We start from the raw sequence: 26,541 nt of genomic DNA on the forward strand, positions 1-26,541 counted from the left end.
AACCCCTGCCAATTCCATGGTCTGTAGAAGTCCAGAGCCTTCCCCTGCATCCCTAAAAATTCAACTTGCTGCCAAATAATCCACTTGCACAAAGTATTTCTAAGCAGTATGGACTTTACTGAAATTTTGTAGTGAATATGGAGAATAATTTACATAGTAGCAATGCAAATGACTTTAACATGTTCTACAGGCGCTATAGCTATATTCTTAACTATCCATTAGCTACCACAACTCTGTAGCGTTTCACTAATCCGCCAGCTGAACGCAGTTTCTTTCTACCTTGCCAATTCCTTTCATATTCTCTTATATTTTAAGATGACAACAAAATTCCTTCCCCATTTCATTCAGAGCAACTACTTCCCCTCCCTGAGACTTGGTGCTATCTGGTTAGCCAGGTATTTTTGTAGGGGGAGTGGTGAGGAGGGTCACTTTCTATCCTTCTGCTTTGAGCACTTCCCACGGCAGTCTTCCAATCCAAGGCAATGCTATTCTCGAGAGAAATTCTAGTGACCAAATTTGTCCCTATCTCATTTCACAAAAATATAATTATTGCTGTTATTGTCATGAAGCAGATGTGGATATGGCATAGCTAAATGAAAAGAATACTATACCCAACAGTGAAGAGACTAAAACTAAGTTTAGCTGAACTCATCCTGTATATCCAGAACAAAATAAGTGTTTTATATGTTTTCTTATTTAGTCCTCGCAATAACCATGTGAGGCAGATCATTATTAGTCTCACATTATTAATGGGAAAAATAAGGATCAATGAGGTTAAGTGACTTCAGCTAGTAAAAGGAAAATCCAGTATTTAAATTCAGGTTTGAATCTTAACTTTATATAATTTTCACTGTACCACCATATGCCTCTAAATCTGGAGTCCTGGGTCCAAAGTTTACTAATAGTCTGTGTGCCCTTGGGAAAGTCACGTTCCCTCTCTGAGTTTCATTTCCTCATCTATAAAACGGGAAGGCTGGATTAAATGGTTGCTAAAAGCCTTTTAAGTGCGGACAATATGATGTTCTGTGACCTCTCCTTGTACTACTTGACAAGTAAACTGAAAGCTCTAGTATGCCTTACTTAATTAAGGGAGGACCTCATTAAAATCCTGGGTTTTTATTGTCCCGTCCCTAAAGTTAAGTTAAGTGTAACTTATTTATTTATTTCTATGTTGGAGATTGACTGTGTTTTAGATACAAAAGATTCAGAATTATTTTTAGGATTACTTCAGATTCCATTTTGTTTTCCAAATTTTAAAATATTTTTCAACTCTACCCTGAAATGGGAAGGCTGGATGGTCTTTGCTATGCTAATAAGTTATATAGTAACCTTACTCTTGGTTATAAGAAGCAGTATAAGGGATGTTCAGATCATCAAGTCTCATATCCTTAACCTTAGCTATCAGCCCCAAACTGTGAAGGTGGTTTCTCATATTGAGTATCATGGCCTGAAGTGTTGCCTTCTCTTCCAGTGGCTGTGCTGGTAAGGTAAGGAGGACCAAAGACAAAGACACCCATTGTCGTGATAAATACTCAGACCAGGCTGTATCACCACAGTGGCCAACGTAGAGGTGAGTGCATGGCTTTAGGAAGCCTGTATGTGGTGAAAAAATATGTTACTGTATAAGATGCAGTTAAATCATGAGTTTGGTGGCTAGGTATTGGCTAATTCATTATCCATGTGAAGAGGAGGAGGTAGGAGGTTGGCATACACAATTCTATTAGGATTTGGTTGAGAAATAGAGGAAGAGAAGGAATTTCTCAGGAGAGATGCTGGGGATTGTGCTTATTGTACAGAATTCAGTTACTTGTGTTATGCTCTCCCTGTCTGGCTAATTCTCTTCTTCCAAAAAAATAATGATGATAGATACCACTTATGTTTACAGTGCTTTATATGCATTATTTCATTTCACTGTCACAATAACCCTAGATAGATAGATAAATAGACACTATTGTGCGATTATACAGATGAGGAACCTGAGGCTCAGTGAGACTAAATGACTTTCCCAAGGTCGTACAGCTAGTAAGTCTCTGAACTAGAATGTGAACTTGGGTAACTGTCTTCTCCTCCTTCCTGTTCCCTTTTCCTTTACCTACCCTGCTTATACCCTCCCCCTCAGCCTGAATATCTAGTGTCATCTTGTGGAATCATTTGTGAAATAGCTTCCAAGGGAGTTAATACCAGTGGGCTAAATAAATAAATAACAGTGTACTGATTAACCCATCAAGTAATTAAGTATTCATTGAATGCTTACTATGTGCAGGCGCTGGGGATATGGGGTATTACAAAAACGCCAGAATAACCCTTGCCCTCATGAAACACAGAATATAATTGCTGGTGCTATCCACAATGATAGCCACTAGCTACACGTAGAATTTAAATTTAAATTAATTAAAGTTAAATACAATTAAAAACTCAGTGTCTCAGTCGTACTAGCTACATTTCAAGTGCTCGGTAGCCACATGTAGTTAGTGGCCACTGTACTGGACAGCACACATATAGAACATTTCTGTTATCACAGAAAATTCTATTGGATAGTACCTAGCTAATTAATAATAATTGTGTTGAGTGAAAAAGGGGACAAACAACAAGTTTAAAAACTATTTAATGGGTGATCTAGTTTAGGAGAAGTTCCTAAGGAAAGTGACATTTGAGATGAACTTTCAGTCAGAAATACCTAAGCCAATATTCCCAGACAATGACCCTTCCACACATATTCCCTGCTGTGAGGTAAAGTAACTATTGTAGAATGACAGCAGTGAGATAGATTTGTTCAATTTGTCCAAAGTGTAAAAGCACCGACCTTTTGCCCTCAAAGGGCCCAACCTTCGCTAAGGAAGAGAGAATGGAATAGAGGAAGGTACAGAGCTATCTCACATCTGTGCCTGTTGAAGTCAGGACAGTAGAACCTGGGGCCGTGAATTACTGCAAGTGAGGACCTGTATTCATTTTTGGTGCTTGGTAAAGCGGTTATATATCTTTCTTTGAAATGTTTTGGGGAGATATTAAGTTTGATAGAACAGTGATATGATTCAGGGTATTCTGAACAAAGGGAAAAAGAGGCTGAGCAGGGAGAAGGTATTTGTGCTTGGGTGCATGTGCTGTGTCAGGAGCTACATGCTCCATGAGCCTCTCTAGCCTGCACTGGAGAGGTGAAGGATATTTAGATACGCGTGCACCTACAGGCAGGAAGTTCAGTTCAAGTTCACCAGCTGGCCAAGATGCAACTCGTGTGGCAATTTGTTATATCCTCAAATTAATTAGAATTGGAATGTGATCGCAGTGTCTCTCTTTCTCCATCATCTTCTGTCTCTATCTTATCATTTATGTCTGTCATCTATTTATATTACCTATCATTATCATCTACTATATATCTATATCTATTCTCTACAAGTCCTACGCAGACTCTTCAGTGCTATATACACATCCCAAATCCCTCCTTTCTGTGTGTCCCAGTCAGGCCCAGATTCTTTCTCTGACAAGATACCATGGAACAAGGTGTGGAACTAGGAATATTTTATATTTGCTTTGCAGAGAGAGAAAACAAAATCTCCAAAGGATAAATTTGACTTGACTGATAGATTACATGATATCACCACAGCTGGTCATGTCAGTGAAAACCACCTATTGGCATCATAGAAATGGGCAAAAAATCAGGCTGATTGCATGAACTTCTCAACTCTCAGCCAGCTATATTAGTATCATGTGGATGTCACAGTACTGGGAATTGGAATGACTCAGTTCTCCAAATGCTTCCCAGTTTTTAACCCCCAGAAACAACTATGTCAGCCTCTGCACATCTGCCTGCTGTTTTTCTCACTTGCATATTAAAGTACTTTTTTATTACATCCCATTGCTACTACTTTTTGTGTGTGTGGCGGGGTGGTTGTTTCTGGAGATGATAGTCTCTTTTAAAAGTACTGCTTCTTCCTCTTTGATTTAGCATCCTGCTTGCGGCTTCCCCTCAGAGACCTTGACTTACTGATTGTGGCTGGAATCCAGGTCCTGTCTCTTTCAGTTTTCGTTGCGTGTTCTGAGCTTTGTCAGAACCATTCTGTATTTGATTTATCTTCTGCCAGGATGGTGGCTTCATATTCAATCTGTGTTCCAAGTGCTTCTGAAGCAGCTTTTCCAAACCAGGTAATTTAATTTCTCCATTTTCAGAAAGCAAAGAGGAAGCTACCTTATTAACTAGAAATGTGCTTATTTGGTGCTGTTTGGAGGCTAACATTATCCCCCTGAATCTTAGGAAGCTCATCTTGTTCCTGATGTTTAATTCTCCTTCTTAAAATCTCTCTGCAACTCTCCCACCCCCAACCCCCACACATTCTCAGACACAGACACACATACATGCTTCCAACTCTTCAAGTTCTATCAGTTCTCTGAGGCTCAGTTTAAGTCTCATCCTCTCCATGGACTCTTCCCCAATTAGGGAACCTGCATTGTTTTTTCTCTTCTCCTACAGCCCACAATTTAATGTTTGCCTATTTTACTGTCTTGTACCATCCTTCCCAACTGTAAAGTAAATTCTTTGAGGGCTCAGTCCATGTCTTAGAGTTGTTTTCCTGGTGATTGCTTTATTCATTCATCTATTCAACAAACATTTATTGAGTACTTACTATATTAGGTCCTATGCTAGGCACTGGAGCCTCAAAGATAATGATTAAGACATGGTCCCTGCCTTCAAGGAGTGCCCAGTCTAGTAGAGGAGATAAAAAAATAAACATATAAGTACAGTAATGTATTATATGTGCTATGATAGAAGTCAAAATAGAGTACAAGGAGAGCACAAAGGAAGGAGTAGGGGCCAGTTCTGCTTGAAGAGAGTGGGAAAAGCTTCATAAAAAGGAGATCATGATTGATTGAGCTTAGTTTTAAAAGCTGAGTCTATATTTACTTGGCAGAAAAGAAGAATTATATTCCAAACAGTAAGAACATTAGAAGAAAAGTCATAGAGGCTTGGAAAAGCATGAAACATTAGAGAAACTGTAAATGGCTTGGCATGACTAGAAGGCCGTTGGGTGGAGGTAGGTAGAATAACTAGTGAGAGATAGAACTGGAGAAGTATTAAGGATCAGGTTATGGAGGGCCTTGTGTGTTAAAGACATGGAATTTTAGGCTGCAGGCAAAGATGAGGCATTGTAGAATTTTGTATGGAGGAGTTACATGATCTGATTAATGATTGAAAAAGATTACTCTGATAAATGGCATGCAAGCTGATTAGGAAGTTAAGATAGTGAAGGACTGATGGAGTGAGTACCATGGCAATAGGAATTGAGATGAAGCACAGATTTTAGAGGTGTTAGAGAGCAAAATTGGTAGGACTTAGTGATTGGGTGAGAAGGGACAGAGACAGGGGGAAAAAGTCTAGAATGACTCTCAGATTTCTTGTTTGGACCACTGGGTGGGTGGTAGTGCCACTCACTGAGGCAGGAACCACACAGAAAGAGAAGTAAGTCCACTCCTCATGGCTCTCCTCCCCTCCTCCCTGCAAGCCCATGTGGATCCACAGTAGGTACTTAAAAATGCATGATATTTATTTAATTTTACTCTATTAAGAGAAAGGAGAAAGTCTTTCCTTTTCTTTGTGTCCTGCTTTAGTTTAATATAAGATGGTTCCTGCAGTGGAGGAGGTCTTAGTTTCATGGCCTCTTTGTTGCTGCTTATTTTATGACACTTGTCTCTGCTGCTGTAATCTATTTTTGCATTTCTGTGTCTCTGGTGCAGGTTATAGACTCACTACTCAGCTTGCCTTTCTTGTTAGTGCTACATACCTCTGATCCTTGTCCAGATATATGATTTAATAATAGGAATCATTTACATTCGTAGAGTGATTTGGAGTTTACAAGGAATGTTCAGATACACTTTGTCTCCTTTGATCCCTGTCATTGTACTGTGAAGCATGCAGTGATATAGGTCTAATTGCCCCCATTTCATAGATAAAGGAATTTAGGCAGCAGTGATGTGACTTGTCAAAGATCACAGATCTAGTAAGTGGCATAACTGGGACTCTGATTGCCTCCCCGTCCATTGGATTTTGATTGTGTAATCTCAATCCTTGCCTTGATCTCTGGTACCCATGTGCTTCCAGACTCCTCATGGCCTGTCTGATTTCTACCCTCTGTCATGTTCTGACCTCTAGTGCTTATCTGTGCCTCAAATCCACTGTGACCTTCTGCTTTCAGTTACCTCCCTTGCTTAGACCTATCCCTTGCCTTGTATATCCGTCTCTGTTTTGGCTTTCCCAGTCCAGGCATCTTGCCTTGTCTCTTGTAATTCTTGTACCCATAGTCCTGTTAAGTGACTGTTAAGTGACACAGCAGGACTTGCAGATGGATTTGTGGCACTAGAACTTTTCTTCCCAAGAACATAGAATAACACCCACTTTCAGTCTGTTGGATAGAAACCTGACTTGCGGAAATATTGGCCTTTGGACTATCTTACTTACAAAATATTTAATTTGTGTATATGAGCAGTGAAAGAAGACATAATGAGCAAGGCAAGTTTTCCAACCCACAGCCTCCCTCCTCTCCAACACAGACCTTGTTTAAGGTTCTCAATGGGCTACATTGCTTGAGCCTCAGTCTCCCTCTGAGACCATGAATATCCTGACTCTGACACTGAGCATTTTGGACCATTTTTCATTTTTATGGTAGCAACAAACAGTTTTCGAGATCATATAAATTGTTGGTAGGTGCCTTCTTCTCAACAGTGAAGTGGTTTAATGGGTGGCCCTTTGTACATGAGTCTCTGTGGACCCAGTGGGAGCCACAGTTGCTTAAACTTCCTTTGTGCTTCAGCATTTTATAGTTGAGCAGCAAGTACTTGTGAAACACCTACTGTGTAATAGGGATGTTATAAACAGGCTCCTTGCTCTTGAGCCTACCATTTAGTTGGAAGAGAAGCCTTACATTTTTTCTACTGTGACTGAGCAGCACACAACACAATTATAAATCCATGCTGGGAAGATTGGAACGGAAAATGAGATAGGGGCCAGGCTACTTAAAGAAGCTTCCGGAGAGATATTTGAACTGAGGCTTAGAGAGTGGGTAATATTTGGATTGCAGAGTATGTGTGAGTCAGCATCAGTGCTGATATTCTGGGATGGCAGAATGGCATGATAGAAACCCCATATTTAATTCTTTTACAAAGAGTATTTCTCTCCATCTCAGGTGACAAGTTCAGGAGGGGCCTGTCAAAGCAAGCTTTTTTCATGGTGCCAAATCTTACACTAGAAGTTCCCTGATTCTACAGTATGGTTCTTTTGCAACATGATTTTAGGCTCTGGTGTGAAATTAGCCCAGGAAACTCCTTTCCCAAGTCAGGTTTCCACTCCAGGTGAAAACTGAGTTTGTACTTTTGTGATAATTGTTCTGAGAAGGCAGTGCTGCTAAAATGTAGGCTATAATAGAAAAGTTAACTTTGTGTAGCTCGGAGATGCAATTTTCTTCATTCTTCCTTGGCAAAGATAATGCTGTGACTGGAGAGCCTTCTCAGAGTGACAGATCTGTGTGGGCTGAAGCCCCAGTATGATCATGAGGGGGCGGGAGATGGAAATTTCTTTTTCTTCTTTATGATGGGTTCTGATGCAGGCAACTGTAGGCTCTGGGAGCTGTTGTTGGGGGCATGATGTATGCTTTGTTTCTCAGTGGAACATTATGGAGCAAACAGCATCTGAAACATGTTTTTGCAAGTGGGGCAAGAGGGCAGGATGTGCTAATAAGCAGAGGAAATAATAATTTGTTGGATACAACAGATTTGTTGGAGCTGTGGCCTGCAGAAATGTTGCATCCAGTATCAAACCCAATTGCCTCACCCTGTGTTCCACTTTTTCAAAGATTTTCCTAGATGCTAGGGTGGATTGAGGTAAGATATTCTATCTCTCAATTTGGAGGAGGGGATTGTTAAACAAAAATGCGTTGAGATAGTGGGCCTTTTGCCACCTATGAACTGGGCAAAATATGTCCGTTAATTTCCTGCCTTCCTATTGATTTTCCTTCTTCTTTCTTGGTGTTTTCCCCTGGGGAATATAGAATCTCCCTCTGTTAAGTCTATACTGAGATCTCAGTGGTAACTTACAGAGAGAGAGGCGTACACCTGGGATGCAGGGGTGGTGGCAGGACTGCCTCATCTAAAGGATTCTGTCTCAAGAAGAGTAGGCAGCAGTCTAAGCATGGTGTCCTCAGGATGTAGCAAATTCTTGTTCATCGTGGGCCGTTGTCTATGCCCAAGGGTAGGAATTGATTGAGGGACTCATTAGTAAGAATCTGGGCTTTCCCTGGGGCCCCATCTGTTCTATTGTTGAATAGATGAGGTGCAGACATACTATGAAGGGATACGAAAATAATGAAAGTGGAGGTTAAGAAAAATATTCTCAAGGACTTGTTTAGGAGGGATTCAGTGGGTAGAAATTAGTATCTACAGGGTAAAAAATAATAATAGCTAACATTTATTGAGCCCTTATTATATGCCAAGAATTTTATACAAAATTCTCATCTAATTCTCTTGATAAGCCTATGAGGTAGGTAGTTTTATTATTCATGTTTTACATACAGGTAAAATGAGGTCCAGTTGCCCAAGGTCACAGAGCTGGAAAGAGATTGAACTAAGATAGAGTCATTGATTAACTGATTTTATTATTGTGGTGAAAATATATAACAAAATTTACCATTTGACCATTTTCGAACCAGAATTTATTTTTAACTTATTTTAAAAATTACCATTCAGTGAAAGTGTGCACTTTTTTGGTGTGCACTTTTATAAGTTTTAACACATACATAGATTTATGAAGCTACCACCACAGTGAAGATATAGAAGTTTCATCTCCCCTGAAAACTCCCTTGTCCTATTTCTTTATAGTTATACCCTCTGCCTACTGCTAACTCCTGAAAACCACTGATCAGTTTTCCATCACTATAGTTTTGTCTTTTCAAGAATGTCATATATATGGAATCATACACTATGTAACCTTTTGAGACTGGATTCTTTCACTCAGAAAAATTCTCTGGAGATTCATCCAAATTGTTGTATGTTCATTCCTTTTTATTGCCAAGTAGTATTCTGTTGTATGGATTTACCACAGTTTGTTTATCCATTCATCTGTTAATGGTCATTTGGGTTTCTTCTGATTTTTTGAAGTTATGAAATGAATCTCAATAAATCTTCATGTAGAGATTTTGGTGTGAACACCAATTTTCTTTAGGGTAAATACCCAGGAGTGGGATTGCTGGGTCATATTGTTAAGGGTATATTTAATTTTATAAGAAATGGCCAAATCATTCTCCAGAGGGGCTGTACAATTTTGCATTCCCACAACCACTATATGAAACTTGTAGTTGCTTGCATCCTCATCAACTCTTGGCACTGTCAGTATTTTTTATTTGAATCACTCTAATAGGTATGTAGTGGTATCTCATCATGGTTTCAGTTTGCATTTCCCTAATGGCTAATAATGTTGAACATCTTTCTATTTTTTGCTATTTGCATATCTTCTTTGGTGAAATATCTGGTCAAGTATTTTGTACATTTTCTTTTTAAAGATTGGCACTGAGCTAACAACTGTTGCCAATCTTCTTTTTGTTTTCCTTCCAAATCCCCCCAGTACATAGTTGTATGTTTTAGTTTTGGGTCCTTCTAGTTGTGGCATGTAGGATGCCGCCTCAGCATGGCCTAATGAGTGGTGCCACGTTTGTGCCCAGGATCCAAACCTGTGAAACCCTGGGCCGCTGAAGTGCAAAGTGCACCAACTTAACCACTTGGCCATGGGGCCAGCCCCTTTGTACATTTTAAAATTGGTTAATTTGTGTTCTTACTTTTGAGCTTTGAGAGTTCTTCATATGTTCTGGACCTAAGTCTTTTGTTGGATGTGTGATTTGCATGTATTTTCTCCCTATCTGTAACTTGTCTTTTTATTGTTTTAACAACGTCTTTTATAAAGAAAAGTTTTTAATTTTAAATTTCATGAAGTCAGTTTTATCCATTTTTTATGCATCTTGCTTTTGGTATCATATCTAAGAGCAATTTATAATAATAAAGCAGATTAGAGATTGGTTAGGGATAGTGTTCCTGGATCATTTTAAAAAATAACTTTATAGAAGCATATTTTGCATATCATATAATTAACCCTTTTAAAGTATGCAATTCAATGATTTTTTAAAAATAAATTTACCAAGTTCTTCAACCATCACCATGAATCAGTTTTAGAACATTTTCATTGAATCTCTTGTGCACATTTACTGTTAGTGTCCACTAATCCCTAATCCTGCTCTGGGAAACCACTAGTCTACTTTCTATGTCGTTTTTGTAGCACCATTTTTTATTTAAAAATTGTGGTAAAAAACATAACATAAAATTTACCATCTTGCCATTGCTAAGTGTACAGTTTAGTAGTGTTAAGTATATTCACGTTATTGTGCAACCAATCTCCAGAACTTCATCTTGCAAATCTGAAACTGTATACCCATTAAACAACAGGTCTCCATTTTTCCCTCTCCCCAGCCCCTGCCAACCACAATTCTATGTTCTGTTTCTATGAATTTGACTACTGTTGATAACTCATATAAGTGGAATCATGGAGTATGTGTCTTTTGTGACTGACTTATTTCACCTAGCATAATGTCCTCAAGCTTCATCTGTGTTGCAGCATGTGTCAGAATTTGCTTCCTTTTTAAGGCTGAATAATATTCTACTTTATGTGTATACCACATTTTGTTTATCCATCCCTCTGTCGATGGGCACTTCAGTTGTGTCCACCTTTTGGCTATCATGAATGATGCTACTGTGAACATGAGGGTACAAATATTTTTTCAAGACATGCAGCCCCAGTTTTTCCAAAAAGACTATATTTTCCCCAGTGGATAATATTTTCATCTCTGTTAGAAGTCTGTTTAGCATATGTATATAGATCTAATTCTAGACTGTTTATTCTCTTCCGTTGATCTACATGTTTATCGTTTTGCCAATACCAAGCAATCTTGATTACTGCAGTTTTATAGTATGTTTTAAATTTGGGTAGTGTGAGTCTTCCAACTTTGTTATTTTTTCAAAATATTTTTGGCTACTCTAGTTTTTTTTTGGCTTTCCATATGAAATTTAGAATCAGCTTGTCTATATCCACAAAAGTCCTAATTAGATTGCATTAAATTTATCACTTAGGGGAGAATTAACACTTAAACTATATCGAGTCTTTGAACCAATGAAAACACTATGTCTCTTCATTTATTTAGGTCTTTGTTGATTTCTTTCATCAAAATTTTGGGGTTTTCAGCATACATATCCTGTACATATTTTGTTGGACTTGTACTTAAAGTGTCTCTTGTTTTGGAACTATTTTAAAAGGTATTTTTTTTTCAAATTTCAGTTTCCAATTGTACATTGCTAATATGTAGGAATTGATTGATTTTTGTGTTTTGATCTTTTATTGTGCAATTTTATTAAACTTTCTGATTAGTACTAGTAAGTTTTTTGTTATTTGTTTTTAGATTGCTTGGAACTTTTTACTTAGACAAGCATGTTTGCAAAAGGGGATCATTTAATTTCTTCCTTTCCAGTTGGTATGCACTTTATTTATTTTCCTTCCCTTATTGCACTGGCTAGGAATAGTGAGCAAGGGCCTCTTTGCCTTGTTCTGATCTTAGAGGGAAAGCATTTAATCTCTTTCCATTAGGTACAATATTAGCTGTAGATTTTGTGGATGCCCTTTATCAGGTTGAATAAATTTCCTTCTTAGTTGACTAAGATTTTTTTTTATCACATATTAATATTGAATTTGGTCAAATGCTTTTCTATATCCATTGATATGATAATGTGATTTTTCTTCTTTAAACCATTTAATATGTTGGATTGCATTGATTAATTTTAGAATGTCGAACCAGCCTTGGATTCCTGGTATAAATTCCCATTTGTTTATATGGTATTATTTTTATATATTGCCTGATTCAATTTACCAATATTTTGTGGAGGATTTTTACGTTTGCATTCAGGAGGGATATTGGTCTGTAGTTTTGTTTTCTTGTACTGTTTTCTGGTTTTGATCTCAGGGTATGCTGATATCCTACCTCATAAAATGAGTTGGGAAGTGTTCCTTCCTCCTCTATTGTCTAGAGGAGGTTGTGTAGATTGGCATTATTTCTTTCTTAAATGTTTGGTAGCATTTGCCAGTGAGACCTCTGGGCCTGTAGATACATTTTTTGACAAGTTTTAAAACTATATATTCAATTTATTTAATAATTATAGAACTATTTATCTCTTCATCTTGAGGGAGTTTTGACAGCTTGTGACTTTTAAGGAATTGGTTCATTTTTTTATTACTTTTTCCCCTCAATGTTCACATTTTTTTATTGAGGCAACATTGGCTTATAACATTATAAATTTCAGGTGTACATCATTATATTTTGATTTCTGTGTAGACTACATGGTGTTCACCATCTAAAGACTAATTATCATCCATCACCATGTACATGTGTCCAGTCACACTTTTTGCCCTCCTCCTTCCCCTCTTCCCCTCTGGTAACCACCAGTCTAATCTCTGTATCTATGTTATTTGTTGTTGTTGTTATTTTTATCTTCTATTCATGAGGGAGATCGTATGGTATTTGACTTTGTCCGTCTTATTTTACTTAGTCTAATGCCCTCAAGCTCCATCCATATTCTGGCAAATCGCAAGATTTCATCTTTTTTTTTTATAGCTGAGTAGTATTCCATTGTGTGTATATACCACATCTTCTTTATGCATTCATCTTGTGATGGGAACTTAGATAGTTTGCAAGTCTTGGCTATTGTGAATAATGCTGCAATGAATATAGGGGCTCATATATCTGTAATCATTTGTGTTTTTATATTCTTTGGATAAATACCTCGCAGTGAAATAGCTGGATCATATGGTAGTTCTAGTCTTAATTTATTGAGGAATCTCTGTACTGTTTTCCATAGTGGCTACACCAGTTTACATTCCCACTAGCAGTGTATGAGAGTTCCCTTTTCTCCACATCCTCTCCAACATTTGTTATTTTTTGTCTTAGTAATTATAGCCATTCTGACAGGCATAAGGTAATACCTTATTGTAGTTTTGATTTGAATTTCCCTAATAATTAGTGATGTTGAACATCTTTTCATGTGCCTGTTGGCCATCTGTGTATCTTCTTTGGAATAATGTCTGTTCAGAACTTTTGCCCATTTTTCAAAAGTTAAATGTCAAATACAAAACTAAATTATTTAGTAAAAAACATCGGTGAACATATTTTTGGTGTTGGAGTAGTAACCTATTTCTTAAACAAGACATAAAACACAATAAAAAAAGCCCAACAAGCCTGGTAATATAAATCACATTCAATTACAAATTTTTGTAATGATAGTACCACTTACTAAAAGTGAAAAGAGAAGCTACAGACTGAGAAGTTATTTGTGACACATAAAATCAACATAGTGTTGGTATCAAGAATATGTAAAGAACTCACAAAAATCAATAAAGAAGATAAACAACCTAATAGAAAAATGGACAAAAGACATGAATTTTATAGACAAGGAAACAAATAAGGATAATAATATGTGAGATATGTGAGATACTCAAACTCACTGATGATTAGGAAAATTCAAATCGAGACATAAGATAATATTTTTTACCACTCTTTTGAAAACAATTAAGAAGTTTAACAATGCCAAATGTAAAAGAAGGCAAGGATAAACAATATAATCTGTATGTTGATGCTGGAATTATAAATTGGTACAACTACTTTGGAAAACAACTTCCAATTGTTTTTAAAGTTGAATATTCACATTCACTATGATGTAGAAATCTCCACTCCTAGATATATTCCCAAGAGAAACTTTAGCAACTGTAAACCAAGAGTCATGTCTACAAATATTCATAGCAGCATTTATTATAATAGTAAAAATCTGGAAGTAACCCAAATCCTCATCAACAGGAGAATGGGTAAATTGTGATATATTGACATAATGGAATATTATAAAACATTGAAAATGAATGAGCTACAAGATGCAATAGCCTGGATAAATCTTAATAAAATAAATTGGAATAAAATAATGTAAGTCCCAAAAAGATACTCTGTACAGTATCATCCTCTTTATATAAAGTGCAAGTTCAAGCAAAATCATAAATTATATTTCTTAGGTAGATGCATGCCTGCATGCACACACACGCACATGAGATAAAATTAAAAAACAAGAAAATGGTAAACATAATCATAAAACTCAAGATGGTGATTATCTCTGAAGGTGAGACAACAGAATGGGGTGGGGAGGAGCAGATAGGTGTAGCTTATTGGTAATGTTCTAGTTCTTAGATTGGGTTAGTGGGATCATGGGTTTATAATATTATTAAAATAATAAATTAAGTGAAGAAAAAAAGAGTACCATGCATGGACCAGTCATGATAGTGTGTTGGGACTGAGCACTGATTTTTGTGCATCCAAGATACTCCAAACAAGTGAACCTCAAACTAGTAGGATTAAGCAATAAGTACATTTCTGTAGATTTCCACTAGGTTGTTTGCTGGTGGAAAAATGTGGAATTAACTATTCTACACATATTTTACTTCAACTTTGAAAAAATCAGTTGACAGCTACCAAAAAAATAGTAACTACTGAAAAAAGATAACTACAGTGTAATGAATTTAAAGTATACACTGCTATCTGTTTGGATAGTGGCTAAAATTGACATAATAACGGGTAGGCAATGTAAGTGCTCTGAGAACCCCACTGGGTCACTCACTGTAATGGAATGGCTGTCTGTGTAAATGTAGTGGTTGTATTAAGTACTTAAGTACCCATAGCTGCTCTGGCTCAGGGAAGGAGAATCTATGGAATTACATCATGTTCAGTATACAGTCATGCACCACATAATGACATTTCAGTCAATGATGGACCGCTTATATGTTGTGGTCCCATAAGATTATAATGGAGCTGAAAAATTCCTATTGCCTAGTGACATCATAGCGTCACAGCACAACACATTAGTCATGTGTTTGTGGTGATGCTGGTGTAAACAAACCTACTGTGCTGCCATTCGCATGAAAGTATAGCACATACAATTATGTACAGTACATAATACTTGATAATGATAATAAACGTCTATGTTACTGGTTTATGTATTTACTATACTTTTTGTGATTATTTTAGAGGATATTCTTTCTACTGATAAAAAAAGTTTACTGTAAAACAGTATGCTGTCTTATGCTGACAGCAGCCTCATACATCTCATGTCTACTGCAGCTCTTGCTTGCATCATTTTCTCTTGTGCTTGATTTAATCTCATGTTGTTTTGTTCTTCATGGGCCCTAACCGTACAAAATCCACTGCTAATGTTGCCAGTAAGAGGCCACATCGAGTGATTGACCTGGAAATGAAATTAAAAGTGATTAAGGACTAGGAAGGTGGAAAATCAGTGATGGTTATTGCTCGCCAGTCAGGCATGTCCCATTCCACCATAGCTACAATCTTGAAGAACAAGAACAAAGTCATGGAGGCTGTTAAAGGATCGGCTTCATTGAAAGCAACAAGACTAACAAAAAAGTTGAGAAGGGTCTTTATCAGACATGGAGAAACTTCTCAAGACCTAGATTGAAGACTGGACAAAGAAGCATATCCCTCTCAGCACTATGGTGATCACAGCCAAAGCAAACGTTTGCAACGTTGAAAGAAAAGACTGGACCTGACTATGATGTTGAACTTGCTGCTAGCTCTGAATAGTTTAAATGTTTCAAGAATTGTTATTCATTACATAATGTGAAAGTGAGTGGTGAGTCTGCAAGTGCTGATGTGAAGGCAGCTGAAGAACTTTTGTAAACTCTAGATAAGCTGATTGTGGAGGAAAATTACTTGCCAGAGCAAACATTCAAAGTGGATGAAACCTCCCTATTCTGGAAACAGATGCCTGAAAGGACTTTCATACATAAGAAGACCAAGTCAATGCCAGGTTTCAAGGCTTTTAAGGATGGGATAACAGTCTTGCTCGGGGGTAATGTTGCAGGCAGGAAATTGAAACCCTTTGTGATCTGGCACAGTGACAACCCCAGGGCCTTCAGGCATATCAGTAAGTTCACACTGCCAGTGTACTACAGGAGCAATAAGAAGGCATGGATGACCCAGTTTCTCTTCCAGATCCCCTCCTGAATTGCTAGGCTGGCAATATGGAGAAGTACCATTTAGAGAATAATATACCTTTCAAGATTTTGCTTGTTGTTGATAATGCTGCTGGACATCCTCCTTTTATTGGTGATTTTATCCCAATATCCGAGTGGTGTTTCTCCTTCCAAACACCACCTCTTTGATCTAACTAATGGATCAAGAAGTTATAGCAGCTGTTAAGGCCTACTACCTGAGGAGGACCTTTGCCCAGGCTATTGCTGCAACTGTGGAGGACACTGATTCAGTTCTGGAAGGATTACAACACCTATGACTGCATCAAAAACCTTGCTTGGGCCTGGGGTGATGTCATCAAGGAGTGAATGAGTGGCATCTGGGAGAAGACACTCATGAGGTTTGTCTGTGACTGTAAAGGATTTGCCAAGGATGTGGAGGTTGCACAATTCAACAGGGCTGTGGTTGGGATGGCAAACAGCTTTACTCTGGGTGTGGATGAGGATGACACTGAGGAGCTGCTAGAGGTAGTTCCTGAGGAACTGACTAATGAGTTGTTGGAACTGGAACAGAAACACATAGCTGAAGAAGAAGCAAGAGAAAAAGAGAATACAGGAAAAGAAAAAGAAGTACCCTCAAGAAAATTCACAGTGAAGGGTTATCAGAACCTTTTGCAGACCTCAGTAAACTCCTTTAAAGAAAACATGGACCCCAATACCAAAAGGTTTTCATTAATAGAGAGGAATGTTCATGGTGCATTATCTGCTTACGAGCAAATCTATGATAAAAAAGGGAACAAACCAAGCAGACCACTATGGACGTATTTCTGAAAAGAGTGACACCTCCTCAAGAAGATCTTTAGGCAGAAATTCTAGAAGAAGGCATTGTTATCCTAGGAGATGACAGGTCCATGCGTGTTATTGCCCTTGAAGACCTTTCAATGGGACAAGATGTGGAGGTGGAAGACAGTGATACTGATGATCCTGACCCTGTATAGGCCTAGGCTAATGTGTGTGTTTAAAAGTAAAAAAAAATGAAAATTTTAAAAGTAGAAAAAATCTTATAGAATAAGGATATAAAGAAAGAAAATATTTTTGTACAGCTGTACAATGTGTGTTTTAAGCTAAATGTTATTACAGAAGGTTAAAAAATTAAAACATTTATTAAAGTAAAAATCTTACAGTAATCTAAGGTTAGTTTATTATTGAAGAAAGAAGAGTGTTTTTTGGTAAATTTAGTGTAGCTAAGCATGCAGTGTTTATAATGTCTACGGTAGTGTACAGTGATGTCCTAGGCCTTCACATTCACTCACCACTAACTCACTGTATCATTTCTTATCTTTTATACTGCATTTTTGCTGTACCTTTTCTTTGTTTAGGTATGTTTAGATACACAAATACTTGCCATTGTGTTACAGTTGCCTACAGCATTCAGTACAGTAACATGCTGTACAAGTTTGTAGCCTAGGAGCAATGAGCTATACCATACAGCCTAGGTGGGTAGTAAGGCTATACCATCTAGGTTTGTGAAAGTACCCTCTGATGTTTGCACAACGACGAAATTGCCTGATGACAAATTTCTCAGAACCTGTCCCCATCATTAAGTGACACATGACTGTATATATTTAAAAAGTTCTCTTGCTCTGAAAAGTCTTTTTCTGCCACGTAGATAGGCACCAAAAACTTAACCCAAACATTTGATTTCAGGTGGAAACACAGTATAGCTGCATTCCAGGTTTTTGCCCAAGAATATAATTTTGTGTTTTTTGTGAAAGCTTAATGGTAAGACCATATATTCATGGAAGATTGTTTGGAAGGATATATAGTTCCTCAGGATCGGTCTTTCTAAAAAATTTGGAGGTCCAGCAGCATCAGTATCAATTGAGAGCTTGGAAGAAATGGAGAATCTCAGGACCCATTCCAGACCTACTCTATCAGAATCTGCATTTTAACAGGATTCCCTAGGTGTTTCGTATGCACACTAAAGTTTGAAAGGCAGCAGTTTAGAGCAGAGGTCCTTACCTGAAGCTCAACAGGGGCAGGGCTTCAGGAAGCCTGTGCACTCATTGAAATTTTATGCAAAATTTTGAGTTTCTGTGAATGAATATTTTTCTGGGCTATACTGTATATTTTACCCCTCGATCGGGCTAGACCATTTGAAAGCTGTGTACTTCGTTCCCAAGCTTTGGCTAATTGTTTCACAGAGCATGCTTTCATTTCTTGTCTCATTTACTTGCTTTGAAGAGAACTATGAAAAGCAGCTGTTGAAATTCATTATATTTACTGCTAGATACTATTGAGAATATCACTACGAAGGTGGTTCCAAGGCCCGAGTGCACGAAAGAGTCATCTGAGGTGTTTGTAAACTACTGATCTGAGGTACTGCCTGGAAATATGTTTTATTAACAAGCGCTCCTGGTGATTTTGATGAAATAGGGCCACAGAATAATAGTCTGGGAAGTTTTACTACACTATTTAGTATCTCTTCATTAAAATCTACAGGGTTTTTTTTCCTTTCATCTTTAGTACCAGGAAAAGTCTTTATTTCTTCTGCATAACTGATATGCAGTTATCATATGGGCAGTATAACTTAACATGTATCCCTCATTAACTTATAAAAACCACATTTGTGACCCACTTTTGACAATTTTCTAGAACCTTCTGTTATACACTTTGTGTTTGTAAAAGTTTTGTGTTACCTCTGCCTTCATTTTACTTTGGATTTTTTTCCTTCACTTTAATCTTTGACTTATTTGCCCTAATTGTCTATTTTTGTAGTTGCTTCAACTTCTTTTGGAATGAGGTAGGCTATAAATAAAATATAAACCAATATTTAAGTGATTTATTTATTGGACCTATGTAAAGCTATTTACTGTTAAAATATTTTTTCCTTAGAAGAAGGGCAGTGGACCTTCTGTAAAGTTATTTATTTATTTTTTTCTTATACTGTGTCTGGTTCTGAAAACACTTAGGTTCTATAATTCAGTTTATACTGAAACAGATTATTTTTGAAGTAGTGGCCCACACATGCAAATCAAAACCACAATGAAATATGACTTCACACTTACTAGGATGGCTATAATAAAAAAGACAGACATAATAAGTATTGGCAAGGATATGAAGAAAGTAGAACCCTCGTACATTGCTGTTGGAAATGTAAAATGCTGCAGCTGCTGTGGAAAACAGTCTGGCAGTTTCTCAAACAGTTAAACATAGAGTTACTGTATGACCAAGCAATTCCACTACTTTGTATATACCCAAGAGAAATGAAAACAGTCTTCATGAAAGAATTGTACGTGCATATTCATAGCAGTATTATTCGTAATAGCCAATAAGAGGAAATGACCCAAATGTCCATCAACTGCTGAGTGACTAAACAAAATGTATATTCGCACGTAGAATATTATTTGACCATAAAAAAGAATGAAGTATTGATACATGCTACGATGTGGACGAACTTTGGAAACATTGTGACAAGTGAAAGAGACCAGGCATGAAAGGCCACATATTATATGATTCCATTTATATGAAATGTTCAGAAATAGGCTAGAATTTGCCAGGATCTGGGGTTTCTTTCTGGGATGATAAAAATATTTTGTAATTAGATGATGTGATGGATTCACAACTCTCTGTATACAAGTAAAAACCATTAAATTGTACACTTTGAAAGGATGATTGTATGGTATGTGAATTACATCTCAATAAAGGTGTTTAAAAAATAGTAGTCCACAACCTTTTCACTGTCAAGCCTGCCTATTATTGTTACATAGTGTTACCCACATCCCCTTTTCTCCCATGGTTATCATCATGTTAACCTTTTTTCATATCATAAATGGCATTTATTAACTCATTAATTAGTATCATTATTTTTAATCAAAGGCACAGATATTATCAATAAGGATTTCTGTTTACCATTAGATAACTAGTGTTTCCAAACTGAGCTGATATGATTGCTGTTAAAAATAACAAACTTGATGGTTTTGTAAGTTTGTTTAGCCTTTTTGTGGGGGAAATGTATGCTATGTACTAGGCTGTTGGAAATAGTTAAAGAGATCACAGACTTTTATTACTACTATTATGGACCCTTGGGCGTTAAGAGCCCTTCGGTTGTGAACCACTGCCTTAAAACAATTATTCTAAATTCAGGAGATAATTTACATTTTAAAATCCCACAGTGGGCCAGGCATTAAGAGATTTGTATTCTAGATATAGTTGTGCCAGTAACGAGCTCCATGACCTTGTTCAAGGGAAATATATATATATTTTTTGTTGGCCTGTATTTTCTCCTCTTCAATATGTGCATAGTAAATCATTTTCACCTTACAGGATTATTATGAAATCACACTCTAAACACTGACTGAGCACCTACTGTGTGCTAGACACTTTTCATAGACATATATTACTTCATTTAATCCTCAAAATAACCCTATGAGGTAGGTATTGTTTTTGCCCACTTTACAAATGAGGAAATTAAACTCAGCGAGGTTCCATAATTTATTTAAAATCATACATCTGAAACGGAACTTAAATTTGATCTTTTTGACTTCAGAGCTCAAATTTGTAACCATTAAGTCTATGTTAGTATGGGCCATCGTGTTGTAGGAACAAACGACCCTGAATCTTATGACTTAACGAAAGTTTATTTCTTGTTTTTGCTGCATATTTTTGGTTGCTTGAGAGTCTGATTCATGTCATCCTCATTCCAAGACCCAGGTTGGCAGAGTAACTGCCATCTCTAACATTGCTTGTTGCCTTGACAGAGGGAAAGAGTGTGTGATGCATTATGTCCTGGCTCTTAAGGCTTCCAGCCAGAAGTGACACATGTCACTTCCACTCATGCATTGTTGGCCAAAGCTAGTCACATGGCCATACCTAACGTGTGTGTGTGTGTGTGTGTGTGTGTAGGGAAAGCAATCCCCTTATGTGCTTGGAAGGAGGAGAAATACGTATTTGGTGAGCAGCACTAGTGACTACCACACTTTTCAAATGTATTTATTGATATGAAACTATTATTATTATGACTACGAATACTGTTCTTACCTAAGAAGCAATGAGGTGCATTTCTGTTTACATTTCTTGGAACAGTCTCTTTTATAAGTCTTACCATAAGCCTGCTTATATGCTACAATTAAAAAAATAAAACAATAGATAAATGAATAAGTTAGAATCTGAGCTGTTTAAACTGATGTATTTTTATGTAGCTTTCTTCTCATAGAAGTATATGGTTTTTATCCTCCTGAAATATATTAGAAGAAAAAAAATGACAGTAGAAGGAATGAAAGTACAACAAATGGGGTTATATATAAATTGGAATGAATACCATAAACATTTATAGAGGTTTCCTATGCCTTTCAGCCCTGGCTGATTTGAGAGAAATTTCATGCATGTGATTGTCATAATGCCTAACATAGCCATTTATAATTTTCAAAGTGCTCCTACAGAATTAAATGAATCAATGCATGTGAAAGAGCTTTCTGTAAACTGTAAACACTTTGCAAATGTAACTATTATTATTATTGTCACATGATCTCATTTGATTACCCTGTGAGGTAGACCCAAGACTGTGCTTGTTATTATTGTTGTTGTTTTCCTTGTCTTTTTTACAGTGGAGAAAACTCAGAAGTATTAAACTACTCTCCATGACTATCTGGTTAGTAAACAGAGGACTCGGGACTAGGACTCATCTGGGACTCCTACGTCAGTCCTTTTCCCACTGCACAGTGCTGCCTCTCCAGTCAAATTCTTGGGCATAACTGAAATGCAGCCTAAAGAAATTAAAAATGGCCCACTTGAAAGAGGAAAAGATAATTTTCAATTTCCCAGGACCCACCTGGCATTGTGCATGCAAACAAGTCCAGGGAACAGAATCCACTGACTTCTGATAAGGAACTCCTGAAGGGATGGAATCATTCTAAGGCCTAACATTAATGGTGAGAAAATGGTCTTTCCAAGGGGGCCAATTAGAGGCTTGGTAGCCTGAAGTATTTTTCAGAATGTCATAGCTCAGGGAAGCTGGGGAAAGGTGGTTATGTTGCCTTGAAGAATTGTACAAAGTAGGTTAGCAGCGTTGCTTCCATTTTTGTGAAAGAATGCCTTTCTAATTTTAGATTCTTTCAAAAAGTGGGTAGGCTTTTGTGTGAGGGGAAGCTTTTCTCAGTACTCATTTTGAGAGGTGCCTGTGAAATCATTTTATATCCTGTTTGGAAAAGGAAGACAATGTGGTGGAAATGGAAAATGAGTTTGCGTAAAAATTTATCTTCCCCAGAAGATACGGCAGAAATAGGACTCCACAGCCATACTTATTACTTTTTCCCCTAAGTTATAGAGATGTGTGTTATCAGTTCAGTGCAGGTATTGGGCTCCTTTAACTGTAATGTGTCTCCTGATGTTATACAGTAGGAACTATTTATTTAGCAGATCATTCAAGAAGGAACAAAGACCTTTATTAAACTCCTGGAGAGTGTTGGGTTTTCCCTAGCTTCACAATATCTCCACTATAATTTATTTTGCAAATTCTAATTTTCAGAGCATTAAAATATAGCTCATAAAATGACTTTTTGCTTTTAACCCATTTTTTCCTCTGGTAAAACAGCAAATATTCCAAATTCACATGCCCCCCAAAAAGAAAAGAAGGGTTCCCACCAAGGACCTGAGGTCACTTTATAGGTTGACAATTGTGTGGAGCTTTTCTAAAGCAACTGAGGTTGGATTATGTCCTAAGAAGCCATTTTTCAAATTTTCTTTCAACCGAAGAATTTTACATTTATTTTAAAATTGGGAATTTTATCTATAAAGATGAAGGCTTAGAGAAACCTGGGATCTAAGATTGTAAAATTACCAAGTGGTCTGGTTGCCAAGTCCTAGAAGGCTAGGGTTAGATTAGATTAGAATTGAAGGTGATCTTTTTAGGACCAATCAAAGTCAGTGAGATTCTCCTGACTGGGGAGTATGCTTAAGACTTCCATTACCTCCAGAGAGACTGCAAATCTAAGGAGGGAAATGAAGGATCCTAATAAATGTTTAACATATATGGCCCCATTTAATCCTCACAAACTACTTTGGAGAGTCCACATTTTATAGAAGAGATAATAAGGCTCAGATAGAAGTTTGTCAATAGGCCCAAGGCCACATGGCTAATAAATAGCAAAACTAGAATTTAAATCCAAATCTGTGAGACTGTCAAACCTATGCTCATCTCACTGTACCTATGGAGGTTCAAGAAGACCTTAAGCAAAGTCTTAGTAGATAGAGTTAGAGTTATATAGAGTTATTAAGAGAAACCAAGGATATTAAAGTTTTCCTTAATATTTGAGACTGATACCGAGAACAACTAGACTCATCTACCTTGAGGCTCAGACATAGAACTTAAAGCTAGGTAGATGATAAAGCTGAGGTTTCATTCATGCCAGGCTCTCTTGTGGCCAGTTAATAAAGCTGCCTTTAAGTGAGATACAAATCCATGGCCTAGTCAGCTAATCTCAGATTGATATGGTGCAAATCATTATGATCTTTTGGATACTTGTGACCTAGAAGATCTCTTCTGGTTACTTTGTTTATCTGAGGTTTGTGATAGGTGTGTAAGAGTCATGTCCTGTACAAGTGAATGTATAGAAGGGGCCTGTCCAGAACAGATTTGTCATTTATTAGTATTGGCCAAGCTGCTTCTAGATTCAAATAAGACATGTCCATTAATTATCTGGCTTAAATGAAATTCTTTCAATAAATAATTTCATTATATGATATTTTCCTTTTTGTTTGTCTCTCCCCATTAAAATGCAAGCTTCATGAGAGTAGGGATCTTGTCTGTCTTGTTTACTGTGGTAACGTGACCTCCTAGAACGGGTGCTTTGCATAGAGCAGGTCAGTAAATGTTTGTTCAGTGAACATAAACACTGTAGGCCCACAATGATTCTTGTCAATCTGTTTCCTTGCTCAGTTCTTTCTCCTGTTCACCACATGAACAGAAAAGTGTTCATGCCCAAGAAGGAAAGGAAATGGTGAACATTTAGCCAGTCTCCCTCATCCTATTTGGTTTTTTAAAAAATTATTTTATTGAGGTCATATTGGCTTATAACGTTGTATAAATTTCAGGTGTACATTGTTATATATCAATTTCTGTATAGACTGCATTGTGTTGACCACCAATAGTCTAGTTTTTATCTGTTACCATACATATGTGCCCCTTTACCCATTTCACCCTCTCCCCACACACTTTCCCTCTGGTAACCACTGATCTATTTGGTTTGTTTTATCTACTGTGTTTTTACCTTCAGCTTCTAGATTGGCTCATTTCATCAGATTTTTATTTATTTTATTTATTTATTTTTTTGGTGAGGAAGATTGGCCCTGAGCTAACATCTATTGTCAATCTTCCTCTTTTTGCTTGAGGAAGATTATCACTGAGATAACATTTGTGCCAATTTTCCTCTATCTTGTGTGTGGGATACTGCCACAGCATGGTTTAATGAGCAGTGTGTAGGTCCATACCTGGGATTTGAACCTATGAACCCTGGGCTGCCAAACTGGAGCACATGAACTTAAGCACTACACCACTGGGCTGGCCTCCCATTAGAGTTTTAAAGCATGATTAAGTTTCTCCCAACTTTTAAAACAAAACAAACAACAGCAACACTTTCTTTGCATCTTCTTCTGTATTAGTTTCCTAGGGCTATTGTAACAAAGTACCACAAGCTGAGTGGCTTGAAAAACAGAAATTTATTCTCTCACAGCTCTGGGGGCTAGAAGTCTGAAATTGAGATGTTGACAGGGCCATGCTCCCTCTGAGACTCTATTCTAGGTAGAATTCTTCCTTGCCTTTTCCTAGTTTCTAGCAGTGGCCATTGATTTTTGATGTTCTTTGACTTGCAGCTGCATCACTCTGATCTCTCCCTCGTTTTTCTCATGATATTCTCCCTGTGTGTGTCTGTCTTCAAATGTCATTTTCTTCTTCTTATAAGGACACCTATCATATTGGATTAAGGGCCTACCCTAGTCCAGTATGACCTTATCTTAACTAATTAAGTCTGCAATGACTATTTCCAAATAAGTTCACATTCTGAGGTACTAAGGATTTGGATTTCAGAGAGATCTCAGATGGTGGCGTAAGCAGACTCCGAGCTCATCTCCTCCCAGGAACACAACCAGGTTACAACTATTTTTGGAAAAATTACCCTGGATAGAAAACTGAAAACTGGATAAAAAGAACCCCCACAATAAGGGACAGTCCTGACTAAGGCGGAAGGGGCAGAAATTCCTGCTGGAGAAAAAAAAGTCACCTTCGGGAGCAGCAGAGCTTCTCAGCCGGCCAGGCGGGAGCCACCCTAAGGTACGCAGCCCTCCCTGGAGGAGTGAGGTCCAGAGTGGGGGCTGATACTGCTATAGGCATCCTTCAGACTCAGCACAACTGAAATGAGGATCTTACTATCTGGCTTCACCGGGCTATTAACTGCAGTGAGGATAGCCCCAGAAAAGCTATTGGCCGAAAGCTGAAAAGACCCGGGTCTTAAAGGGCCCACTCACAAACTCACCTGTCTCATCAACCTGAAATCACCAGAGAGAAGGCTGACAGTCCTTTGGTGAAGCGAGACTCACCTGGGGGGCTCTGGGGGTATCTTGGTGAGAGGAGGGACCTCCCTGGAGACTGAGACATTGGTGGGGGCCATTGTTCTGAATTGGTCCAGGCATGCTGACACAGACCCCAGTGGGTGCCGTTGAGGTTCATCCCTTTGCCTGTTAACCCAGGGGTCTGCCACACCCAGCGGAGCACAGATTTAATCCAGTTCAGCCAGGGCAGGCAGCCTGCCCTAGGGACCTGCCCCGCCCAACAGCAAGCCCTCAGGCTACTTGCTGGCCTGCATTGACTGGGTGCCTTCATCCTCTACAGTCAGGCAAGTGTGTCTGCCTCTGTGGGGCAGGGCCTGTGTGAGGACCAGGTGAACTGTGGGGGGCATTGGTGGAGAGGTGGGGGCCTCTGCAGTGGGATGTTGAGGTACGCTCCAGGGGGTTGGGAAGTGTGCACAGACCAGGACTGTGTTGATGGTGTGTGTGGTCCTGTGTAGGTGGGGGGAGGGGGGTTGAGGCTTATCAGTGGCAGAAGACCTGTGCTTCACAAATAGCCATAAAAAGGATCAGCCCCACCTTCCAAAGCCTGAAACAATAGAGTGCTGCCTAGGGCCAGCCCCACTCAGCTGCATTCGTAAGAGAACTGACAACAGCCTTGTAGGCCTGAGGCCTACAGCAACTGTAAGCCCCTGAGCCTAGCAACCAGCTACACTGGGTACCAACCCAATTAAGAGGAAAACTGGAACAGGAGTGTGCTGTTACACCTTGTGGCCAATGGTGCTGAGGCTCCCCAAACCGGATTTACAAACAGCTGGCCAGGGAAGGAAAGACTAGATTCCCTGGGTACCTGCATTAAGAGCAACCCTGCCAAAGCAGAAGGACACAAG

The 26,541-nt window shown here is 38.1% G+C and overlaps 1 long non-coding RNA gene across 2 annotated transcripts in view; it reads left to right on the forward strand.

Moving 5' to 3' along the window:
• LOC106824854 (uncharacterized) overlaps nucleotides 1-23,784 on the forward strand; it is a 219,234-nt gene extending 195,450 nt beyond the window's left edge. For both annotated transcript variants that reach the window (XR_011499897.1, XR_011499898.1), the window contains exons 5-6: nucleotides 1,472-1,570; nucleotides 21,700-23,784. This is a non-coding gene — a long non-coding RNA (uncharacterized lncRNA). The remainder of the gene's footprint in view (nucleotides 1-1,471; nucleotides 1,571-21,699) is intronic.
• The last annotated feature ends 2,757 nt before the right edge of the window (nucleotides 23,785-26,541 follow it).

The sequence above is a fragment of the Equus asinus genome, chromosome X, assembly GCF_041296235.1.
Source record: "Equus asinus isolate D_3611 breed Donkey chromosome X, EquAss-T2T_v2, whole genome shotgun sequence".
Taxonomy (NCBI): domain Eukaryota; kingdom Metazoa; phylum Chordata; class Mammalia; order Perissodactyla; family Equidae; genus Equus; species Equus asinus.